Source organism: Myotis lucifugus, unplaced genomic scaffold, assembly GCF_000147115.1.
Source record: "Myotis lucifugus unplaced genomic scaffold, Myoluc2.0 scaffold_382, whole genome shotgun sequence".
Lineage (NCBI taxonomy): Eukaryota > Metazoa > Chordata > Mammalia > Chiroptera > Vespertilionidae > Myotis > Myotis lucifugus.
Window position 1 is genome coordinate 942,334 of NW_005871430.1, and position 22,931 is coordinate 965,264.

Consider the following 22,931-nt stretch of genomic DNA (forward strand, 5'->3'; position numbering starts at 1 on the left):
ACTCCCTCTGAGTGCTGGAAAACATTTCTGGAGAGCTCCCCACCTTCATACGCCCCAAGTACTGCTCCTTGAGTCCTGGCCTGAAGTTTCTCGAGAATAACGGGCATTTCCTAAATTACGGGCCTGTAAGTCTCCCCTTCACACCCACACAGAAGGCAATTTGTCTTATACAACAAACTATACTTTTATGCCATCCCAGGCTCTGAGGCATTTCTGTTGGCAAAGGGAAGCTAAAGGTAATAAGAAAGGAAACACTTCCCTAACATTTACTTAACTTATTGTTCAGTGGTGAACTTAATGCTTTTATAACCCTTCAACACGCTGCCAGAATAATCCTCTGGGAAAACTCTTTCCTGAATTTCTAGATTTGATTCCTTTGTTTTTGAAGCAGAGCCTTGGCTTTCCTAAGGGTGATCAAAGCTGTCTCTCTGAATTTTCCCCTCCCTCTACTCCTATATCAAACTTTCCTAGTTTTCTTTCAGGCTTTGGGACAACTATGATTAACTTGTGAACAATAACTTGGATTTGGGGTTGGGATTGTTCTTCAAAATAGAAACTTCTTTAAGTTAGTTTCCTTTTATAAAGGCATCCCATTCTGTATAAAACAGTAATTTCCTTCTTTAAAAGAACGGATCCTTATTTTCAGACCATATTTCAAACCATGCTACTTCTTAACTGTTGAGAAAATATGAATTTTCTGTACCAACTACAAAAGGAAAAATAAGACATGTCTACTTAAATTTTTTTATTAAGTACTGATTAATTCAGCACAAGTTCAATTAGGGAAGTCAAATATGCCATACATTTCTTAACCCACTGAACAACCTTGATCTTAATCACATCCAACTTTACATCTCCTGTCGACGTTTTCTTCATTCTGAATATTTGAACAATTTAGCGAGGAAGCTAATATTTCCTGCAGGCTTCTCCAAGAACCCTAATTTTCCCAGGAAATATTCACTCAATCAATTAATTCCATACATAGGTGATCAACTTTGGCCGAGAGCCTGTGAGGGGTACAGAGATAAGATGAAAAAGTCACAATGCCTGAACTCGAGGCTACCGCAGACTTAATTGAGAAAAGAGGGTGTGAACGTAACTTTGGAATAAAGAAAAGTGTCATACGTGCAATGAGAGGGTAAAAAGTATTAAAAGAGTTCAAAGCAGATGAATTCACCTTTTACTCCACACACTGTACTTGGTGCGGGCCTACTATGTGTCAGGCACTGTGCTGTGCTGGGAACTCGGCCATGAACAAATCAGACGGGACCTCTGCCTCCCTGAGGATCAGTCGTTTGGTATGGCTCCTTTGGGCAAAGATACACCCACCAGTTTACATGACACCGTGGTATTTGGTCAAAAACGATGGAAGAATTGGAGTGGCCTGCTATGTGTGGATGGACCCAAAACACGGTGCTTCCCATAGAGATGCCAAGTGAGGGGCACAGTGAGCTTGTTCTCTCATGTCCCATGTGACGTGCGTGTGAACATTTCCACCAGCTGGGAAGCACTCCCAATGTTCAGCCTTGATTTTGTCATAAAGGTATTTTTCTGTACTGTAACTTTGTGTGTTTTTTTGTTTGTTTGTTTTTAATATGTTTTTATTGATTTTTTAGAAAGAGAGGAAGGGAGAGGGACAGATAGAAACATTGATGAGAAAAGACACATCGATCCGCTGTCTCCCCCAGGCATGTGCCCTGACTGGAATCAAACTGGTGACCTCCTGGTTCATGGGTCAATGTTCAACCACTGAGCCACACTGGCTGGCCTGTAACTTTGTTTTTAGGGGCATGTGAATGCACGAAAACTATGTGCCTTAAAAGGACTTCCTGTCTGCAAGTCAGGAAGATTTCCTGCCTTTCCACCCCCTGGGAAGGACTTCCTCACCAGCCCTCCTTCACCAGTCATCACTCTCAAGTCTTCTTTCTCCTTCCTGAGCACAATAAATTCACTGCAATGAATTTAGAACAAGCTGTATTTATTTACTTTCAAAATACTGTTTACCACCTATACAAAATTGGTTTTATTGCTTAGTTGATTTTTTTTTTCTATCTGGGAAACTGTTTCACGTTCTTGGGTTGGAACGGACCACAACATGACTTTTTCCATCAAAATCAAAGGAAGTGGTTTTTGCTAAGAGGCAATGCTTTTAGGAAATAAAGGTGTTCAGGAATTAAAGTCGTTACCTGAGGGAGGATAGGTGAGCAGCAGAATAAGGCAAGTACAGGTGCTGTAGGAAAAACAGAAGGGTCACTTAACCTCGGCTGAGAGGGCTGAAGACTTCTCAGAGGACACAGCAGCGAGGTGAATCCATGGATAAGGTCAGGGCAGGGTAGAGGGGATGAGAAGCAAGGGGAGGGGAGTATTCCAAGCAGAAGGAATCGAGTGTGTGTAGAATTAGAGGTAGAAGCAAGGAAATGTGGGCTGGAAAGTAGAGTAAGAACACGAGGATAGGAAGTAGTGAGAGTTAAGGTCACAGAGGTGAGTGAAAGCTTGAGTATAAAAAAAACACATTATAAATTAGGTTACGGGTTTGATTTTTATCCTCAGGGGAGTATTGATGGCTTGTAGGCAGGCAAGGGACAAGATCGGACTTGTGGCTTTCCACAATCGTTTACTGAAGAGGGCAAGAGAGGTTCAAAGGCTGTGGGGAAAGAGGATGGGGACCTGTGCTAGAGGATTATCAGGGGATCCATTTAAAAATTAAAAATTACTTTTTAAGACGTGGATATATTTAAAGATGTTTAAGAGGTAGAACTGACAGAACTTGGATAGTGAATGAGTTGGACTGGGACAGAATATAATCTCTTACACATCTTTGGAGTCCATTATCTGCCCACTTCTCCGTTTCCCCCAGTGCCTCTGCCATAAATAAAGGAGGGAAGGCTGCTGTCCAGATCTGTGACTTGTACAAGCGAGTAAGTGACGTTTCCGATGACAGGAAATACATGAGGAGCAGCAGGGTTTTCCGTGGTTTGCTGTTCCTGGTTTTTTGGTGTAGTCGTTTGGTTTATTTTTTAATCCTCACCCGAGGATACTTTTTCCATTGATTTTAGAGAGAGTGAAGGAGAGGGAGGTGGGAAGAGAGAAAGAATCATCAAAGTGAGAGAGACATGGATTGGTTGCCTCCCCGCATGTGCCCCAATGGGGGTGGGGATAGAACCTGCAATTGAGGTACATGTCCTTGACCGGGAATCGAACCCTCGACCCTTCCGCCCATGGGACAACACTCTAACCAGTAAGCAAACTGGCCAGCGCTGCTGTTGCTGTTTTGAGGGTGGCAAGGGATGGAGGGAGGGTATCCTAAGGTGTGGAGCTAATGAGCTGGGGTGGACATAAGTGGAACTCGAAGAAAGAGGTCTAGTAGGCAAGCAGCAAGAAGGCCAGATTGCTTAAGAGAGACTTGGGAGGCAACAGCAGAACTGACTCGAACAGACTGTCAAACTACAGCAGGAAGGCCGGGGAGGGTTGGGGGTGGTGGTGGTAAGAGATCAACCAAAGGACTTATGTGCATGCATATAAGCATAACCAATGGACACAAGACACTGGGGGGTAGGGGAGGCCGGGGGAAGGTAGAGGGGGGGGAGACATATGTACTACTCTTTGTAATATTTTAAGCAATAAAACAAAATTTAAAAAAAAGAACTGACTCGCTATTGAGAAGGGGGCCTCAGGTTGAACCCTAAAAACACCACATTTGAAGGGGTAGCAATTCCTCATTCAAAATCATTCACATTAACAATACTACTAAAATATAAAAAGAAAAGTTTAAACACACAAGGAAAAGACAGAAATTGATATTCCAGGGATGGAATCAAACAGATTTGTTTTAAATGAGTTTCAGAATGTCCCTGCGTTTCACACACATCTATCTTTCAACTGCAGTTGAGGGCAATCAGACACATTCCTCAACTGCCGACTCCTTCGTGATCACGGAGCCTTTGATCAGTGACAGACTTCATGCTGTCCACATGGGGTCCTGAAAAATGAGAGGAGCAGCTGGCATCCATCCTTCAGTGATTTCACCAGAATGGGCAGGGGCAGGAGGAGGGTGAAAGGAGAGGCAAAGAAAGTGCTACCATAAATCTAGTTCCAACAAATACACTATCCAACGTTCGCGTATTCATCTTGGGGTTCTTCCCAGTTCTTTTGGCAACTGAAGAACCCCTTCAAGCAGCCATGTGCAACTGACAGCTCAGAGGCGGCAGGAGGTACATACAGAAGGCGAGCTGCAGGACACCAGCCCCCCAGGCCCAGGTCAGTAACCTGCGGAGCTCTCTTCTTCCAGAATTCAGAGCCCTCGGGATGAAATGCAGCTCTCCACAGTACCCACGTTTTGAGCACTTAATGACGGTGCAATCATTCAGATCAACTTAAAGAACATTGACACCTACAGGTTTCACAACCCTCCCCCACTCCTGGAGTCTCAATCGGGTCAGTCAAGCATACAAACCGATCCTGCTGCCGGCAAAGCGCTTCCCTTCACTGCGGAGCGTCAAATGTAGAGAGGAAAATGGAAGTGACTGGGAGTTATGGCACCAAAAAGGCCAAATGAGCAGAGAAATAATCAACTCCACATGAGCCACTTCAGCCCCAACACAATGAAGGGCCTAGGACTAACCCCAGGAAAGGTCGCTGAGATCAAAGGTCACAAGCAGAAAAAGGCAGCAGGGAAGGGCTGCTGGCTGCAATAGGAGTCAATGTGGTCCCAATTACACACCAACGAGGAGGTCTGGGCGAGCGTGGAGTTAGGGCCAGTCACAGTGTTTGTATGTTTCACACAAAAAGTCAAGTGTTCCTGTTCCACTCTCTTTCAAGGAGATATTTCCTCCTGCTTCCAGAGCACAGGAAACCAAGAACTGTGGGGATAAGATAATTCTGGAATCCTCAGTGAGTCGTACAGGAGCCTTACAAATATTTACAAGCACAGCTGCACACAACCGGTGAAATTCTACAAAGTGCTTTGGGAGCAATTATCAAAAAGACAAAATGCAGCAAGTTGCAAGGGGATTACTTTGCAAGCATCACAGCGTCAACACTTGCCACAAATCCAGCACTCAGCAGATTTTCCAGTTTGTCATTGGAATTGGTTTCCTGGGAAAAAACAAGAGTTATGGTAACCACAAAACAAATGCTAAAAGCAACATTTTTAAGTTTGCTAAGAACTAGCTAAACCTGAACAGACAGCTAAAGAGCCAGGCAGACACTTGGCTAAACTTCTCTGATGAAGAATGAAAAGAAGGAATATGAAGACACGTGAAAAGAGCTCCCGATAAGTGTTAGGTTATAAAATTAAGACAGCTGTTAGTAAGTCCAGTGCTTTGTTTAGAGCTCACCAAATGAAACACATTTTCCCCTGGCAGTTACGAAAGACTCACCCTCAAGGGGTTTGGTTTTAATAACAAGGAAATAAAACCTCAAGGAGAAACTCATTTCCATGAAGTCTATTCTAATACACACAGTCAAATATTTAGGGAAAAGCAAAATGAGAAGAATTAGAAATTTCGAATAAACTTGCGTCAGTGCTGGTTGAGCAGTGGACCCGTCACAACTGTTATGCTACCTGCTGAGTTACAAGGTCCCTAGAGACCTGAAACATGGCGATACGAGTTTCCTAGCTTCTTCCATCTTTTAACCTGGCTGCATAAAAATAACTGAAAGCGTCTAGATTTCATTGGGGCCCCTGCTTTGCTCAAACTGGTGATGGGTCTTAATTAGGTCAGACACACTTCCTCGTGGCTGCTGGAGCACCATGAAGAGTGGCCCTGCATTGATAATGGGACTCCACGCCCACTTATGAGCTGACATAGAAATCAACCACAGATGACTAGATAGATAGTCAGTACATAATCACCACAAATGGATTCATAAGTCTAAAGGTAAGTAAAAACACACACTGGTCTGTGTGAAGAAAATTTGCATCCCAGAAAACTTTGATAGGAAGCTAAAATCAAAGAAATGATCAAGATATAATGTCTTGATGAACTAGGAAGTAGAAAAACAAATCCATTAAGATCACAGGATCTCTGCAAACAGCACAATACAGCATGAAGGTTTAGTCCAACTGGGGGAGCCTGAGAAGCAGTTTCGGCCTTAGTTCTAGCCTGTCTCCCAGAAATGAAGCAAAGCTCGCTGGAACAGCTCTGCTGGGCGGCACGTTGCTGCGTTGTGACATTACACTGGACCATAGTAAACAGGATGGCCGAAGAAGAATCCAACGACACACTCATCCAGGAGACGCACAGGTATACTAGTACACACCACACATACATACACCATGGGAAAAACACAGCAGCAGAGGGAACCAACAAAGGTACCCAAAATCAAAAAAATTTCAGCTCTAGAAATTAAATCAAAAGCGACTAGTTCAGCATTTCAGTTTGCAAGCAATAAAGAAGTGTACACACACACACACACACACACACACACACACACACACAAAAGCACTCTAGATGGTTTGCTCAGTAGTTAGAGCACTGGCCTGCAGACCGAAGGGCCTCAGGTTTGATTCCAATCTACAGTCATAGGACCAACAGTGGGTAAATTGAAATCTCTACTTTTAGGATTATTATAAGGAATTGTAGCTAAAATGAATAATATAGACTTCCTTCAGACACGTATGACAAGAGATCAGCATTATAGACTAAAATGTCAGGGTGGGTTTTTTTGATACGGAGTTTATATCCAAAATTTATAAAGAACTTATAAAACTCAACACCAAAAACAACAACAATCCAATTAAAAATTGGGCAAAGGACCCGAACGCATACTTTTCCAAAGAGGACATACAGATGGGCATAGACATATGAAAAGATGCTCAATGTCACCAATGATCAGAGAAATGCAAATTAAAACCACAATCAGATATCACCTCACACTTGTTAGTACGGCTGTCATCAATAAATCAACAAACAAGTGTTGGTGAGGATGTGGAGCAAAGGGAACCCTGTGCACTGCTGGTGGGAATGCAGATCGGTGCAGCCACTGTGGAGAACAGTATGGAGTTACCTCAAAAAATTAAAAATGGAACTGCCTTATGATCCAGCAATTCCACTTCTGGGAATATATCTGAAGAAAACCAAAACACTAATTCAAAAGAATATAAGCACCCCAATATTCATTGCAGCATTACTTACAATAGCCAAGATTATTTGGAAATAGCCCAAATGCCCATCAGATGATGAATAGATAAAAAAAAAAGCTGTTGTGCATTTACACAATGGAATACTACTCAGCCATAAAAAAGGAAATGTTACCCTTTGCGACAGCATGGATGGACCTGGAGAGTATTATGTTAAATGAAATAAGCCAGGCAGGGAAAGACAAATACTATATGATTTCACTTATAGGTGGAATCTAATGAACAAAATAAACTAACAAACAAAACAGAAACAGACTCATAGATACAGAGAACAGACTGACAGCTGTCAGAGGGGAGGAGGACGGGGGTCTGGGTAAAAAAGGTGAAGGGATTAAGCACCCAACACCCACCCACACAAAAACTTATAGACAACAGTATGGTTATCACCAGAGGGGAGGGGGGGTGTGAGAGAAGGTAGGAGAAGATAAAAGGGGGATAAATGGTGAGGGAAGGAAGACCTGACTTGGGATGGTCAACACACAATATACAGATGATGTACTATAGGACTGTACCCCTGAAACTACATAATTTTATTAACCAATGTTACCCCAACAAATTCAATTTTTAAAAAAAGAAAAAAAAATCAGGTTTTTTATTGTACATAGTCATGTTTCCTGCTCCATGATATGAACTTTTGTGTAGTCAAAATCATGGAGTAGCAAGCTGTGTTAAAACAAAATTCTACCACCTAATGCTATTATTGAGTGGAAAGATAACTCTTGAGGAGGGGTTTTACATATCCATGAAGAGTATTGGTCAAATTAACTGGTAAATAGTTTTATAGATTTCCTTAAAACCACTAAGTCATCTGTCCCACCTCTTGCCAACACTTTTTTTTTTTAAGTCCTGAATTTGGTATATAAATATCTAAGAAAAATCAAGCACATTTTTAAAGTGATCTGCCACAATGCTAATTTAATTTACACATACATGTGAGGTAAATCCGTCATTCCCTGTCAATATTAGGCAATATAAATGTGCTCATTACTTGGATAAATAACTAAGTTCATCTTTATGATAAGTAGATATAAAGCAAAATGTTATGCAAGTATTTAAATCAGAGATCCCAGAGAAAGACTCAGTGTTTCAGTCAGTAGGCCTCTGCACAAGAGAGCAATGACACATCCCCAGTGGTAACCCTGGGTCACGTGGGAATGACTGGGGGAGGCAGGACTCTACATGCAGCATGGAAACCCTGGCCAGATAATTCCGACACTCGACTCCACCCTTGCCTCCTGCTTCCACTGGGAGGGAATAATTGGTTTGTTTGGAAATATATATGTTGTGTGTGTGTGTGTATGTATGTATGTATGTATGTATATGTATGTATATGTGTGTGTGTATATATATATATATATTTATGCATCTTACCAAACATCTGTCATATGAGATTAACTATTCAAAGAACAACAATAGCTACCAATTAATAAGTTTATGAGTGTAAGATTTTACATATATTGCTACCAACCCTCACAATCTTAAAGACAGATATTATTTCCATTTTACAAATGAGGAAACGGAAATGCAGAAGGCTCCAATGGCCTAAGACTACACAGCTAATAAATGACAGGGGTGAAATCTGAACACGCAGTAATCCCCCTTCTACACATGGCTTTCTAAATAAAAGTCCTCTTCAGGGCTTTTACAGGTTTGTTCTTATGTCCATTGACTTCAGTGCGAATCCCCAGCCACTTCTCGTTCTGAAAAGATTCTCAACCCTATCAGGTTTTTGTTCTTTTTCTCTATTTCAGTCCACAGAAGGATTTTTAGAGGCACGAAAATCGTGGGGTTTTTTTTAAATGTCATTGTTTCTGCACTGCTGAAACTCAAATTAGTGTCAGTTTACTCCAAATCATCAGGCAGACAATGAAGACACGCCATGAAATTTCAGTGCCCAATCTCATTTGTGTTTTGGGATCATATATATGACATGTGAAGGTCTAATGATGTTACAGAATACTGTACAAATAAAGTTTTGAAACAGGTAAAAAGAAAAGTAGGAGACGTGAATTACCCTAGCTCATGGCAGCACAATGTGCCAAATTTGAAAAGCACGTGACACAGCAGATGGTTATGCAACATTAGGAGCACATGTACTGCGAAGATCCCACAGTACTATGGTTCAGCGACAATTAGTAAAGATGAATACATACATACATTTCATTGCATGGTTTTAATTTTTCAGCATTATATATCTGGGTAGATTTCTAAAGGGATTGGCCCACAAAATATTGGTCCAGTAATTAAAAACAAGTTCATTATTAAAAAGGAAAAATGTTAATCATACTTAAAATTAAAACACTCAAATCAAATAGAGAAGTGAAATATAAGATAAGCAAAGTATCTTCCTACTATTAAACTCAACATTTAAAATCTAAAAAAATTAAGATTATTAAAAGTTTGCATCTAGTTCATTTTGTACATAATTAAATGAGATTAGTAATAAAACTTATTTAATAGATATTAGGAATTTAATAGAAATTTTCCTTTTGAAAAAGTTAGCAAAGGGTTACAACGACGGGAAATTCACCCCACACCGGAGTGTTAATAAGGTGAGTTAGAAAGTACATCTCTTATACATGAAAGTTTATTTTCCTGGTATTAAACTGAAGTATGTTTATATTGAGTTTGGGGAGATGAGACAGGAAAAGGGGAGATCCCAAAGTAACAAAATTGAAATCTGGGGCAAGAAAGTTGAAGATGGTGTTTAGTTGTTGGGGATCCAAGAGTTTATCCAAAAGTTCACCATTAGCTATGACATACAGCACTCAACCTAACTGTTCTCTTTGCTGGGAGCCACATGCTGGCCAGCCCAAGAGCACAAACACATAATCCTAGCTTACTCCCACATTTATAGCTCCCCCAAAGTTTAATCCATACTCATTTTGACTCGACAGTCTCTAATTCAGCTATATCACATTTTGTCAATACCAGCCATCTTGTAGATAGCAGTAGCAACAATAGGAACAGCAGCGGCTCATCTTCAAGAAGCACCTACCAAGTGCCACTCTATTTGTGGGACTAAATGAGATGACCCACCAGCCCGATCAGTTACTATCCCCATTAGACAGATGTGGAAACTAAGGCAGAGAGGTTGTATCACTAGGATATGACGGGGTCTGAATTTGACCCGAGGCACTCTAACTCCAGAGCTTACTCTCATCTAACTACTTAGGATACACTACCTGAAAATTCGCAGGTTAACAAAATTCCACTTACAGGAAACTAATTCACTCTCCATTCGATCTCTTCATTAATCAGGAAATCCCATATGCTAAATTTATTTCAAATGGGGGAGTGGTCTTCCAGTCCTATACTCATTTCTACTAAACAGCATATGAATAATAAAGAAGAAATGGTCTTCTTTCGTTGGACTCAGTCCTGTATGTAGACTGATTTAAAGTGTTGCCAAGAACAGCTGGCATATTCCGGTCACACACTCAATGGCGCAGATATGCCATTACAAATATGCAAATCAGTTTCATATAGTTAGAAAGCAAGGGGTTAAAAATGCCTTAAATTAAAGGCAAGGATTTCAAAGAACTCAGAGAATGAAGAGAAAAATTATTTATAGGATAAAAATTCTACTATACTAAATATAGAACATCAAAGAAAACCAAGTTCAGAAATATGTTAAAACATGAATCAAAATCTCTAAAATTTCAAATTTTAATCATGTAAAGGCTGCTGACACAGAAATATTATTTTAAAACCATTTAATTATAACCTAAGAAAACAGCATACAAATGAATACGTATCAGTCACTATAGATAAAACTACATTACAGACTTGGTTTATACTTGGCAATTAGAGATCTGAACAAGTTTTCATTCTTGTCCAGTTTTTCTCCTTTCAGATAAAAAAAACCCCACAAAACTTACTGACAAGGCTCATCAATCAGCAAGAGGGCCTGGTTCTGATATTATACGAGCTCTGTCAACCTTAATCAAATCGCCTGCCAGGTCGCAGATAAGTAATGATTTGCTTAGGCTTAGCGAGGCCAGAGTTTCCCTTCTGTAGTATATACATCTCCAGAGTGAAAATAAACAGCCTCACACCTCGTACTGGGAGCTGGACTCTGTTGCTATTACAACTCAGTCTTCACTCCAACAAAAGAGGAGGAGCAAAATGTGCCTTTAAGAATATCTACTTTTCTTTCTTTCCTTCTCAAGCCGGCCATCAAACTGGTCACGAAACCAGTTTTAAACTATTTCACTGAACAGTTAACAACAGTTCTAATCTACACTGAAACACAAATGAGCTATCATTAAATGCTTTAGAATTGGCATTTATTTTATTCAACATATAGAGTGATATAAAACAAAAGAGAAATAGCTAACAGTTGACAAAAGTAATACTAAAAGAATCACTTAAAACTGCAAATCTTGTCTTCCTTTTCTAGCACCTCTGGGAAATGAAAAACAGACTGTGTTTCAGCATCACCTGTCATGTTTGGGGTACCATGAAGCAACTGTTAAGACAAAGAGCATATCAATGTCGATTTTATATTCATCCCACAACTAAAGACACAAATGGAAAATGAGATTTATTTCTAAAAAGCCATCTTTGCTATTTTCCTTACTCTACATATAACTGGAAAGAAATTTCAAACTTCATTTCAGCTGGAATATACTGTTAAAGAATTTCTAAGCATCCAAGTACCTGCTATAAAGAAAGGTGTTAGAAAGGATTCCCGTAGCTCGGAAAAAATAAGGAAATGACCTCTTTAGAGGAAAGAGAGTTAAAATACAAGACATCCTGGCTCAATTGTACCTTAGGCAAAATACACTTCGATATTGTCCATTAGGTCAATAGAATCCAGAATGCAGTTGTGGATTACAAATGGCAAAGACAAATGTGCAATTTCGAAGCACAAATGTGCAATGATAACCTAAATTAAGTTTTAGAAAACTACCATTTCAAATAGCCTGCTTTTCCAATCATAGAGAGACTTTAAAGACAACCTCACTTTGAGCTGCATTAAAACTCTTGTATCTGATACCGATGCTCAATCATTTATTGGCCCATTTTCATGAAAATTTTATTATCTCATGCATTTATGGTAAATAGCAAAAGGGGGAAGAAAAATGCATGTAAAACACTCTGCAATATACAATGGGCTCTATAAAAGTTATTTAAGAAATGATCAATATCAGAAACAGAGAGAAGGAGGTTCTATTTATCACCTAATATGTGATAAATAGAACCATGAGACAGGAAGTGTAATTGGACTCATAACTGCTCTCCAAGAAACTAAGTGAGCACGGGGAATATCATGGTCCCTCGGGTGCCCGTCTGTGCATGCCACACAGACCAGGGCAGTGTGCTCCTTTCCCAGGCCTCTGGGTGCAATACCTGGTAAGACTGAAGGACACCCAAATAGGCATGTGCACTGCTTTGCAAAAACTATAAATATGTCCCTCCTTTGTCACCATATTATTTATTTATTAAATTGCCCAAGGATACCTGCAGCACAGTCACTCTGGTACTAGCAACTGACACAAAAGATGCTAGTATTGTTCAGTGAATTAAAAAGAACTTTTACAAGTGAATGGGGACTTTGCCTACTAAATGTCACGTGAAAGGATGTTTTTCCCAGAAAAATCACATTTCGACACGAATGGGAGGAAAACCCTTACTTGCACAAGTAAAAAGATTCAACACTCGGGGCCTCCTTCTTGGCTGTTAAAAGGCCTCAGGAGTTGGATGTGTGGTGCCTGTTAATTTGATTCCATGCTCAGCTGACATCTGTAACCACAACTAAGTATTCTGTACATGGTCTAACTAGCTAAGAAAACATGGATCTGATCAAGCGTTCAAAGCGTTTACAGATCTGATCATGTCCTTACTTTCCCCGTAATAATCTACCGGTCTGGAAGAGAAATCCCCAAATACGTAAACCACTGACAATTTTTCTTTAAAAGAATTTCTACTGGTGTTTGCACGTGGGGTGAAATGCAGCCTGGACTTACAAGGCTCACATTTAGAAACCCACTTTGGGAGTTAGCTGCAAGACTCCTGCTAACAGTAGTAAGATGTATGCAGTCAAATCCCTGAGCTAAACTTTTCTTGATGCCACAAAGCATTGGTATCGAATGCCTGTACACGCTGTATTGTATGATTAAAAACCCCACTGTGGCTGCTGTCATAGTAACAAATGTGAAATTATTTTAAGGCCTAACCACTATGACAATAGCTCTTTTAAAATGCATCCTCGAACACAAAAGAAATAACAAATAATGACAAGTGTGTTTGCTAGCTTAATAATGGGAGACCACAGTTAACAACCCATCTTGTAATAACTCAAAATCGCCTTGAGTTAGCCACGAGATGAAAAATACTTAATCTAAAATGCATGATAAAAACTCTATGAAAGACCTATATAGGCTACAGTCAAAAAATGAGAACTGCAATTTCTTTTAAAAGACAAATCCAACTAAAATACAAAATAACCTAAAACATGAAGATTAGAGCTTAGAATTGGGAACTCTGGGTAGAAGTTTGATGTGTTTTTGTTTTAATTTCAAAAAGGACTTGACCATAAAAAAGAAAGTATGCCCAATTTTCAATAAATAGGAAACAAAAACTGATTAAGAGATCGGGAACTTTCTAATCAGATTATGACTTGACAATATGTTCTTAAACAGAAGTATATATTTAAAATTAGGTTTAAAATAATCCTCTTCACTGCAGAACAAAACCTGTGATTTCATTTTAGATGAATATCCAAGATTTAATGGAAGAAACAATCAAACGACCTTATTCAAGAAGGTGATCACAGTAAGATGAACCACTGAGGTAAATTATGGAGACAACGTAATAGTAAGAATTTACTGTGGTTCTACTCAAGAGTGTAGTAATCTATTGAGAATTATAAAAATAACTTCTCAGTATTCAGCAGTCCCAGGATCTGCTATACTGCTCAGATACTTGGACACCAAATTGAAATCCTGATATATGAGCTGTCATTAAAACATGCTAACATCTAAAATATCTCATTTCACGGCAAGGGTGAACAGTGATTTGATTGGTAATACGATGTTATTTTACTGGTGTTTATAAAGAGGAGTCAAGAGCACCTTTTCTACAAAACTGTACTGTCGCATTCATAGTTTTATTCAGACATTCGGCCTCACCTGGCCATCTTATAAGCCAAACTTCAAACTTTTTCCAATATATTGCAAGCTATGTAATATCCAGGCAAATAATGAAGTTTAACTCCATTTTACAGGTAAGGATTCTTCATATCCACTCTTCTACTCCTAGTCAACAATCTGAGAGGAACCGTTTACATGACTGGAACAGAGGTACGTGCTAAACAGCACGCCCACCCCAGCTGAAACTGTTCTCTAATGCTTACTGCCTCTTATTCCCTGTGTTGTTATTTTGTTATACGCCCGCCCTGAGGCCAAAACCATGAAAAGAAGCCAAAATAAATGGGCAGGAAAAATGTCTTATCCCTAGCTTATGATGCTATTTTTCTTTTTATTGGAATAAAAGAGGCTGCCAAGGTCTGATGTCACTGCAGTAATTTTATGGCCTGATAAAAGCAGTATTTTATCCATTTGAACATTCGTCTCTGTTGCCAACTTTACCTCCAACCAGACAGTGTGTAGGATTACTCAACTGAACAGATATCAAATTATAGTAAAATAGAGAATAATAATTACTTTTACTCTGATACCATAAAAAGCCAATAACTGTCAGACGTTTCCCTGGCAAGAGACAGAAGCCAGAATGTACGTTTCAGTCCCTATATATCCAGGAGAACTCCTGTAATTCTGAGTGTTTGAAGACAAACACATGAAACATGACATCAGCTCTCTGGAGACATTTAATGTTGCACAGAACAAAAATGCACATTTTAAATATATAAAATTGTTGCAACATTAGTCAAGCGTTCCAGTAATAATGACACAGGTGTCCTGGTAGCTGCAACAGTTAACTACTTTCCCTTCATCTCTAGTTTTCTTTAATCTTCATTATTTGCAGCTGTGGTATACCTGAACTTGGCATGGAGAATCACCGATTTCACTGGATTTTTTTTTTAATATGTTTTATTGATTTTCTACAGAGAGCAAGGGAGAGAGATAGAGTTAGAAACATCGATGAGAGAGAAACACCGATCAGCCGCCTCCTGCACGCCCCCCACTGGGGACGTGCCCACAACCAAGGTACATGCCCTTGACCGGAATCGAACCTGGGACCCTTGAGTCCACAGGCCGACGCTCTATCCACTGAGCCAAACCGGTTCTGGCTCACTGGATTTTTTAAGAACGTGTGTGTTGAAATCGTCCATGGATCTAGAGGAGATAGTTTAGCATCTTGCTACTCAGTGTGGGCTCCCCAGTGTCATTCACATCATGAGAAACCATTCACCCTAAATTGACCAAATCAGCAGTGGAGAAAGCAGGGTCTGGTCACGGCAGGAATGCACTGTAGCTGCGGACTGCAGAAGCACCAGGTAGTAAGGAACCGTGTACGCCCTAGCGAAGACCTGGGCTTTAATCAGTGAGTGATTCGGGGTCTTTGAAGAAATCGGTTTTAAGAGCAGTCACATGATCAGATTTATGCTTTAGGAAGGTCATTACTCTGGCAAAATGTAGATGGATGATTTGGAAAAGAGAAAACCAAGCCTGGAGACAGGGAGATGAGGCAGTAGCAGGTTAAGCAGGAGTTACGACTATCGTTTTGTCTCACATTCTGAACCGCCTCTCAGCCCTCTCAAATTTTGAAAAGAAGGCTGGAGGGGTAGGATAATGGAAACAGAAGAAAGAGGGATCTTAGAGGTTACAGGGAGGGTACAGAGAGCTTTATGTGTAAACAGAAGTATAAAACAGTGAAAACACAGTCTATTTTTCTGCTTTATAGAGAAATTATTATTTTGATTTGGGATTCTATACTCCTTTCAATCATTCTAAATATCAATTATTAACATAAATAATTAACATATATTTACAGATACAAAATGTGTACATGGTTAGATTAGATAACTATGATTAGATTATATCCTCAGAATATAGTTTCATTGCTTGGATAAGTCACTGACATAGGCTTTCTCTTCCCATATGAATTATTTCTCACTCTTGAAATTCAAGTGTAGAAAAGTTTGAATGGAGGAAAAACAGAGACAAGAGGTACATTTATTAATTTTTACTTTATATATAACTTGTTGTAGGGGAGAATAAATAACTAGGTCAACAGAGGGCTTGAAATAAATTCTCAGATGTGTACCTATATACAAAGGGAGCAAATACCAAACTTGTCAGTATCATCATTTCTGATACCAATATACTTAGAATGCTGGGGGAAAAAGAATCTCCGAAATTTACTTATGAGTGAAAAAATAAAGAATTAAATTAAAGTGAAAGAGCTGGAAAGTAGAAGCAGTCCTCAACTTTATACCAGGGTTGGTTTGAGAAAATGTATTGACCCAATGGCTATTTGAAACGTGTTAAAACATTTTCTCTCCCCTTATGTATCCGGTGGCTATGTAGACTCCCATAAAGCCTATTTCAGGGAGTCTTGGTACTGCAAAGGCCCTACAGGTCGTGAGGTCCAATCCGTCACCGAAGGAAGCGATGCTTTCCACAGTCTCTTTGGCAAATGCCACTAGAACATGTCTAGTTATAAGGAGCTCGTGCCACTTCCAGCGTGCAATTTCTGTCATGAGGCAACTCTATTTGTCAGACAGTTAGTTCTTCCCTCTTTTGAAACAAAATCTGCACCTTTTGAGCGCCCTATGGAACAAAAGATGCATCATATATCACCATTTCAACTCTCCCCACCCCCACTGAAGTCTTGGCCACTGGTGGTCTGATTTAAGAAGAAAGGGGGACAACTCGCCCCTCTGGAATGCAGGGGAACCCATCCCTGCACATGGCTGGAAGTGAGGAATGACCTCGTGTCAAGGAACTATGAATAATAGATTTAATAAAATTACAAATGCTGAGGATACAATGTCTCCTGAGAGAGAAAGTGGCTTGTGTTCAAGCAGACCATCCAGAAAGTCCTTCAACATTTCCAAGAACAGAAATATTATTCATCTCAACCACGGCTCCCTCCAAAATTTCAGTGAAAACAAAAACTTCTGATTCGTCAACAGCATCTTGAATTCTTGTTTCGCTGTTTGGGGAAATAAACGGTATTTGGCATATTAGGGAATTCCAACAGTGCAAACAGAGATTTCTAAACACAAAGGCACAACCTGACAGTAACAGTGAAGGTCATACAACCAGTCGGTATAAGTGGGCAGTCCCAGTCTTTACACTCTTCCCGTAGTATAGCACACTAGCCCCATTTGGGGGGGATCTTTTTTCAAAATAACACTGTTTTTCATTTTCTTCTAAAAGATATTACACTAATGCTGGGGTGATGGCCACGTCTGTGCAATTCTAAGTATTGATTATTGCATAAAATCCTAGAAATGAAGGACATAAGATGACATAGTCATTCTCTATTTTGAGGCTCCCTCCATCCCCTTCTAAAAACTAAAAATAAAATAAATGCAGTTATCAAAAAATCTGATTTATGGAATTGTAACTGTAGGCAATGATATTACCTTCAACCTAATTTTATGTATAAAAATAAGGTCGTGGGTATTTTTCTAAGCTAGCCACTGGGATCTGATTTTCTAATAATTTAGGCAGAAGTATTGTTATTTTTCCCCACTGATCATGTGCCAATAAAATGAACTGCTATGGATTTCAAAACACAAAAGATGCTACAACAATGTAAAAGGCATGTCTCACCACCATACATGAAGACAGATGAATCCCTCAGACGCAATGAGCAATGCAAGGAACCAGATATAAAAGAACACATACTGTCTGCGTCCACTTTTATCAAGTTCAAGAACAGGCTAATCTAATCTCTGGTAAAATCTCATCTGCAGAGAGAATAGCTGTTGCTCGCAGGGGACAGTGGCATTGTCTGGGAAGGGACCCAGGGAGCCTTCTGAGGCAAAGGAAAGGCTCTATATCTACCTGGGCACCGGTTACACAGGTGTGCGTGGATGTAAGACCTCACCTAGCTGTTCACTTAGTGTACATTAAATGGATGCGTGTGTACATCTCTGTATTACACCTCGATTGGAAAAAAATGCAACACATTGCTTCCAGGTGTCTTTTAAGTTTCAACTGCAAAATTAAGAAAACTGTAGCACACGAAAACTTACAGCAGTTACATATGTCCACACTATCACTAACTTCTGAGAACTCCTCATTAGTTAGTACTTCCAAGAAATCACTTCTGGATTGAAATAATAGACTCCTGTACAGGAGGAATTACTAGAAATACCAGCAGCTCCCATTCACAGAGGTTTTACCATATGCCAAGCGCTTTACTTTCATTATCTCTTGTAATCCCCCAACAGTGGTTAGAGATACTATTGTTATTATCCCCATTTTGTAGAACAGAAAACCAAAGCTTAGGTCAAGATCACTGTGCAAGCTCACATAAATAAAGAGGCGAGCCAGTCTGTAACAAGAATAGCTGAGCAGCAAGCTAAATGTCAACTTAATTCTCTTGTTTGTATTAGGGTACTATAAAAAACCAAGCACACAGTTACAAGCAACAAAACATGAGCAGAATATAAAACCTTAAGTTTAATAACATAATCTGTACTTTTTTTTGTCTTCTCAAGTAAGGTGTAAGGAACTTTTACAGTTCCTTAAATTCTAGGATTAAAGACACATCACTGGCTCTCACGAATTGAAGTCCCTACTCACATTCCAACTGATATGTAGAAAAAAATATTCTTTGGGGTAGCTTTTTATTATCTGTGGCTATCAAAATACATCACACAGCAAAGAAACTGAACAACTTGTGAACCAAGACAGGCACAATGCTGACCACAGTATTTACTCCAATTCATTCAAGAGTCTTTTCAATTTGGCCATACTAGTAGAAGGCATGCCCTGGATTAAGATGGGAAAACATTTTTAAACGTATTCTCTAAAAGGCTTCTTTATTTTCTAAACAGTGTATTGTGAGGAGAATTTGGTAGGACTACATGGTAATAGGACGGTAATACATGATATACAACATGATGTTAAGCAGGGACAAAATATCAAATTAACCATCAAATAAGCTACTGCACTCTCTGCATTCCATGAAATGTACAAGCAGTGGAATTCAGATTCATGTTTATTCTCAAAAGATGAGAATCAATTAACTATGGCATCCAAGATTCAGAACTACTCTTCCTGGAAAAGTACACAAGGAACAAACTGGGCTAACATTTTGAAAAGTGTATCCAAAAATTATATTGGGGGTGAAGGGGGGCGAGGGAGGAAGATCCACTACTATTTCCAAAAAACTTTACCCCAAAAATGCTTACAGAATATTTTAATAGATATATTTTCATTTACTTGTGGCTGCTAGCAAATCTGCAAAGCAATTCCTTAAAAAAAAATACTAGAAATCAGAAAGGATTCTTAAAAGACAACAGAAAAGAGCTATACCCTAAATGAATTTAAACTCTACCACAGAACAGAAACACAACAAAACCATATAAAAACAAAAGAGCAAACTAAAATATGCCTATTCAAACAAGCATTTCACCTCTGCAAAAAAATGATTTGCTTCCCATAAAAGTCAGGTTTAGCTCTCACTTCAAAAAGCTATTGAAACAATACATCCACCCTGGCAGGCAAGACCCAACTGTAACACAATTTTACATGTTTATCAATAGATCATTCAGAGAAAACTTACCAAATCTGCAACGTGTGTATGCTTGTGCTTCGGAGGGAAAGCAGAAAAATGACTTTCTGTACTTAACAGTGGCGTTCACTTCAGGGCTAAGAAACACGCCGCCACAGTCCTGCTTGCAGGAAAGTCCTGACTAGCGATCTGCCTTTGGGTTGGGCTCTTCTCTTATGAGATAAGCTGTTAAGTCATGCCTTGATTTTAGATCTGCTAACATATGGAGTCTTCTAATATAGCCTCTCTCCGCCCCCTCCCTCCGCTCCCCCCTCACGGCCGCTCCACTCCCTCTGCGCGCACACACACACACACACACACACACACACACACACACATACAAAAAAGGCACTGCAGGGCAGAAATTCCTCAGGTGCTCGCTAATGGAATTCCCAGGGTCTTGGAGCCGCTTCGGGGATCAAGAGATCTCATAGCCCCTGCTGGGGTAAGGAGCAGCGAGTCTGTTCCATTTAATCAAATACAGAATGAATTTTCAGCTCTATTCACTAGCTTGTCTCCAGGGCTCTCAAAAGGCACCAGGCAGCTAGAATCACACACATGTGGCTCTTTTAGGCAAGTCTAATTAGTTTGATTTTAAAAAGCCACATTAATAATATCACCTCAGGACCATTATTCAGGGGACAGATGACAATGATACTGTATGTTTTAAGCCTGACAATGGGGGAAAGAGCACAAACAATGAGGGAAAACTTGAAGGATTTAAAAAAAAAAAAAAAAGCCACGCCAGTTTTTCATTGAATTGTAATCCAATATTTTTAAAGTGACATGAAATATATTCCATACACTTCATTTTAATTGAAAAATATCAAGTCAAGCCCTCCTCCCTATTATCTTGAAAGTGAATCAGTACCTTATATACAACAAAAATTTATAAATGCAATGTTTATAAATAAAGGGAATGTTTACACACAATATAAAATTTTACATAAGAACAATAAAACATTATTCTCAAATGTCTTATTTAAAATAATCCAAGATAACAAAACTTCTTAGGGAAGAGCACCAATCAAAAACTGTAAATCAAGTCCTTCAAAGCAATGTATTTAGCAACCAGACTCCAAATTCCCTTTCTAATCTAATTAGTTGCTATTAAGTGGTAAGATCATCTGCCTAAATACTACCTGGTGGACAACTTATCTACTCCTCTGATGTCTTCTTACCTACACATCTACGCAGTATAAGCGCTAATAACAAGGCAACGCCTAATGTAATTAAGGGTTATAAATAACAAATTTTTAAATTACTTATTTTTAATGTCCTATCCCCTGTCTGATTTCACTAAGATAATGTTGAATGCCTAAAAATCATTTCCCCTGGATTTTACTTAGACATAATCACCCAATTTTGCTCTAAATGTTTGCAAAAGAAACATTTTCTAGAGAAGGAACATTTTACTTCAACTTTTATTGTGACAAAACCATAAATGACATCGTTTAGAAAGTCATGAAAGCTTAAAAGGTCAACGTGGGAAAATAAGAGGAAAGCGCAGCAAACCAGTCAACGCATTTTACCTGATCTCTTTAGACCCCCCCCTTTCCTACACACAGCCTCCCATCTCTATAGACCTTGCAAATGGGGCAGGGGTCCTATCTGAAAGTGAGCTTAGTTCTCTTCATGCAAAGTCAAACCACCTGCAAAGAAGGTAAGACTGATGGAGAACCCAACCTGCACAGGCCAGATGGGTGTGCTCCGGGGCCTGAGAGTTCTCTGTACCTCCCGACCCCAGGGCAGAGCTGTTTAAGTACTTTCCACAGAGGAGGCTGATGCGAACCACAGCCATCAATCAAAGCATCCCAAGTGAGTTCCTGCACAAACACACTACCTCGAGGAACTGATTTCCCTGGTTGACTACACTACTCAAACAAAGACAGATTTCCCAGATACTATATCCACGTTTTTGGGGTTTGTTTTTTTTTTTTTTTTTGCATGAAAGTTAAACAACATACAGGGGTGTTTTTTCTAGAAATATAAATGTTTCTGTTCTCTACGCTGCCAAACACACACCCAAGGGCAGGTCTTCGCAAAATGAAACAGGTTTGCACTCCATCCTTCTCATATAACTTAAAAGTAGGAGGCAGTTTATGTCAACATGTGCATAACAGAAAACTACGGTAGTGGGTGCCTCTCTGGGTTCCTAAGAATGCTTTCTAGTTAAGGACTAATTTTTAAAAATGTCCAGAACGTTTCTGACGTTCCCTTTCATCTTGTCCTAAAAGTTGCACTATCTTCCCTCCCCCATCCATTTTCAGCTAAGTAGACTACTCAAAACAACAACAACAACAAACCGAGCTCTAAAATGTAATAGGATGTTTAGAATCATCCCAAGAACAAACCCATTTCAGCCCCAGCCCTCTCCCACCGCCTCCTCCCTCCCGGACACTGTCCACTGGGTAATGGCCAAGCGTCAGCTGAGAGCCTGCGGGTTAGGGTGTCAGTGAGGCATGGCATCGGCATTGCCGGCCACCGGACTGAGATTCCATCTGTTACCTTTAGGTCCGACCTCCCGTTCCTCGAGGTGTCCGACTCAGGGCGCGGAGGAGGCTGCCTTTCTGTGAATGCGGTTGGTTCTCTAGACCCCAGATCTCAGCTGGAAGGCAGCCTGCCTTCCAGAGCACCTGCCACCCTCGGGAGCCCGGCCAGGAAGGACCAGCTTTCCGGAGCAGCCTCCTTGCGGACAGACAGCCGTCCACCTGACTCGGGGGGGTCCGGGGGAACAAGGAGGCGAAGACCCGAGAGTCCCTCCAACCCCCGCACCCTCCTGTGATTTATGACTGACAGTCCTAGAGGTGGAGTGGAAGCCACAAGGGTTGGAAGCTGCGGGCTGAAATAAAGAGCGAGCTGCAATGTATGGAGACAGGAGAATGCAACCCCAGGGAGAGCTGCTGGGGAAGGAGAACGAGCTCCCGAGCTCCCGGGGCTGGGCAGGCACGGCGCCCGTGACAGCGGAGAGAGAGACCCCGTGCGGGACGTTCCTCCCGCTAGCCCCGCAGAAAGCACCGTCCCCAGAGCGCTCCACCGGTGGAGGCTGAAGGGCGGGACCCCCCCCCCACTCCCTGGGGACGTGCCG

The 22,931-nt window shown here is 40.3% G+C and overlaps 1 protein-coding gene across 4 annotated transcripts in view; it reads right to left on the reverse strand.

The window, feature by feature from the left end:
• Window positions 1–22,931, reverse strand: part of CDON (cell adhesion associated, oncogene regulated) — a 76,503-nt gene that overhangs the window by 52,430 nt on the left and 1,142 nt on the right. For 2 of the 4 annotated variants that reach the window (XR_002826029.1, XM_023743262.1), the window contains exon 1: window positions 19,856–20,065. The exons of 1 other annotated variant lie outside the window; for it this stretch is intronic. The gene's annotated coding sequence lies outside the window, so the exon portion shown is untranslated. Of the gene's footprint in view, window positions 1–19,855; window positions 20,066–22,351; window positions 22,828–22,931 lie in introns of those variants that run through there. One more of the 4 variants, XM_014467139.2, reaches the window with a different exon arrangement.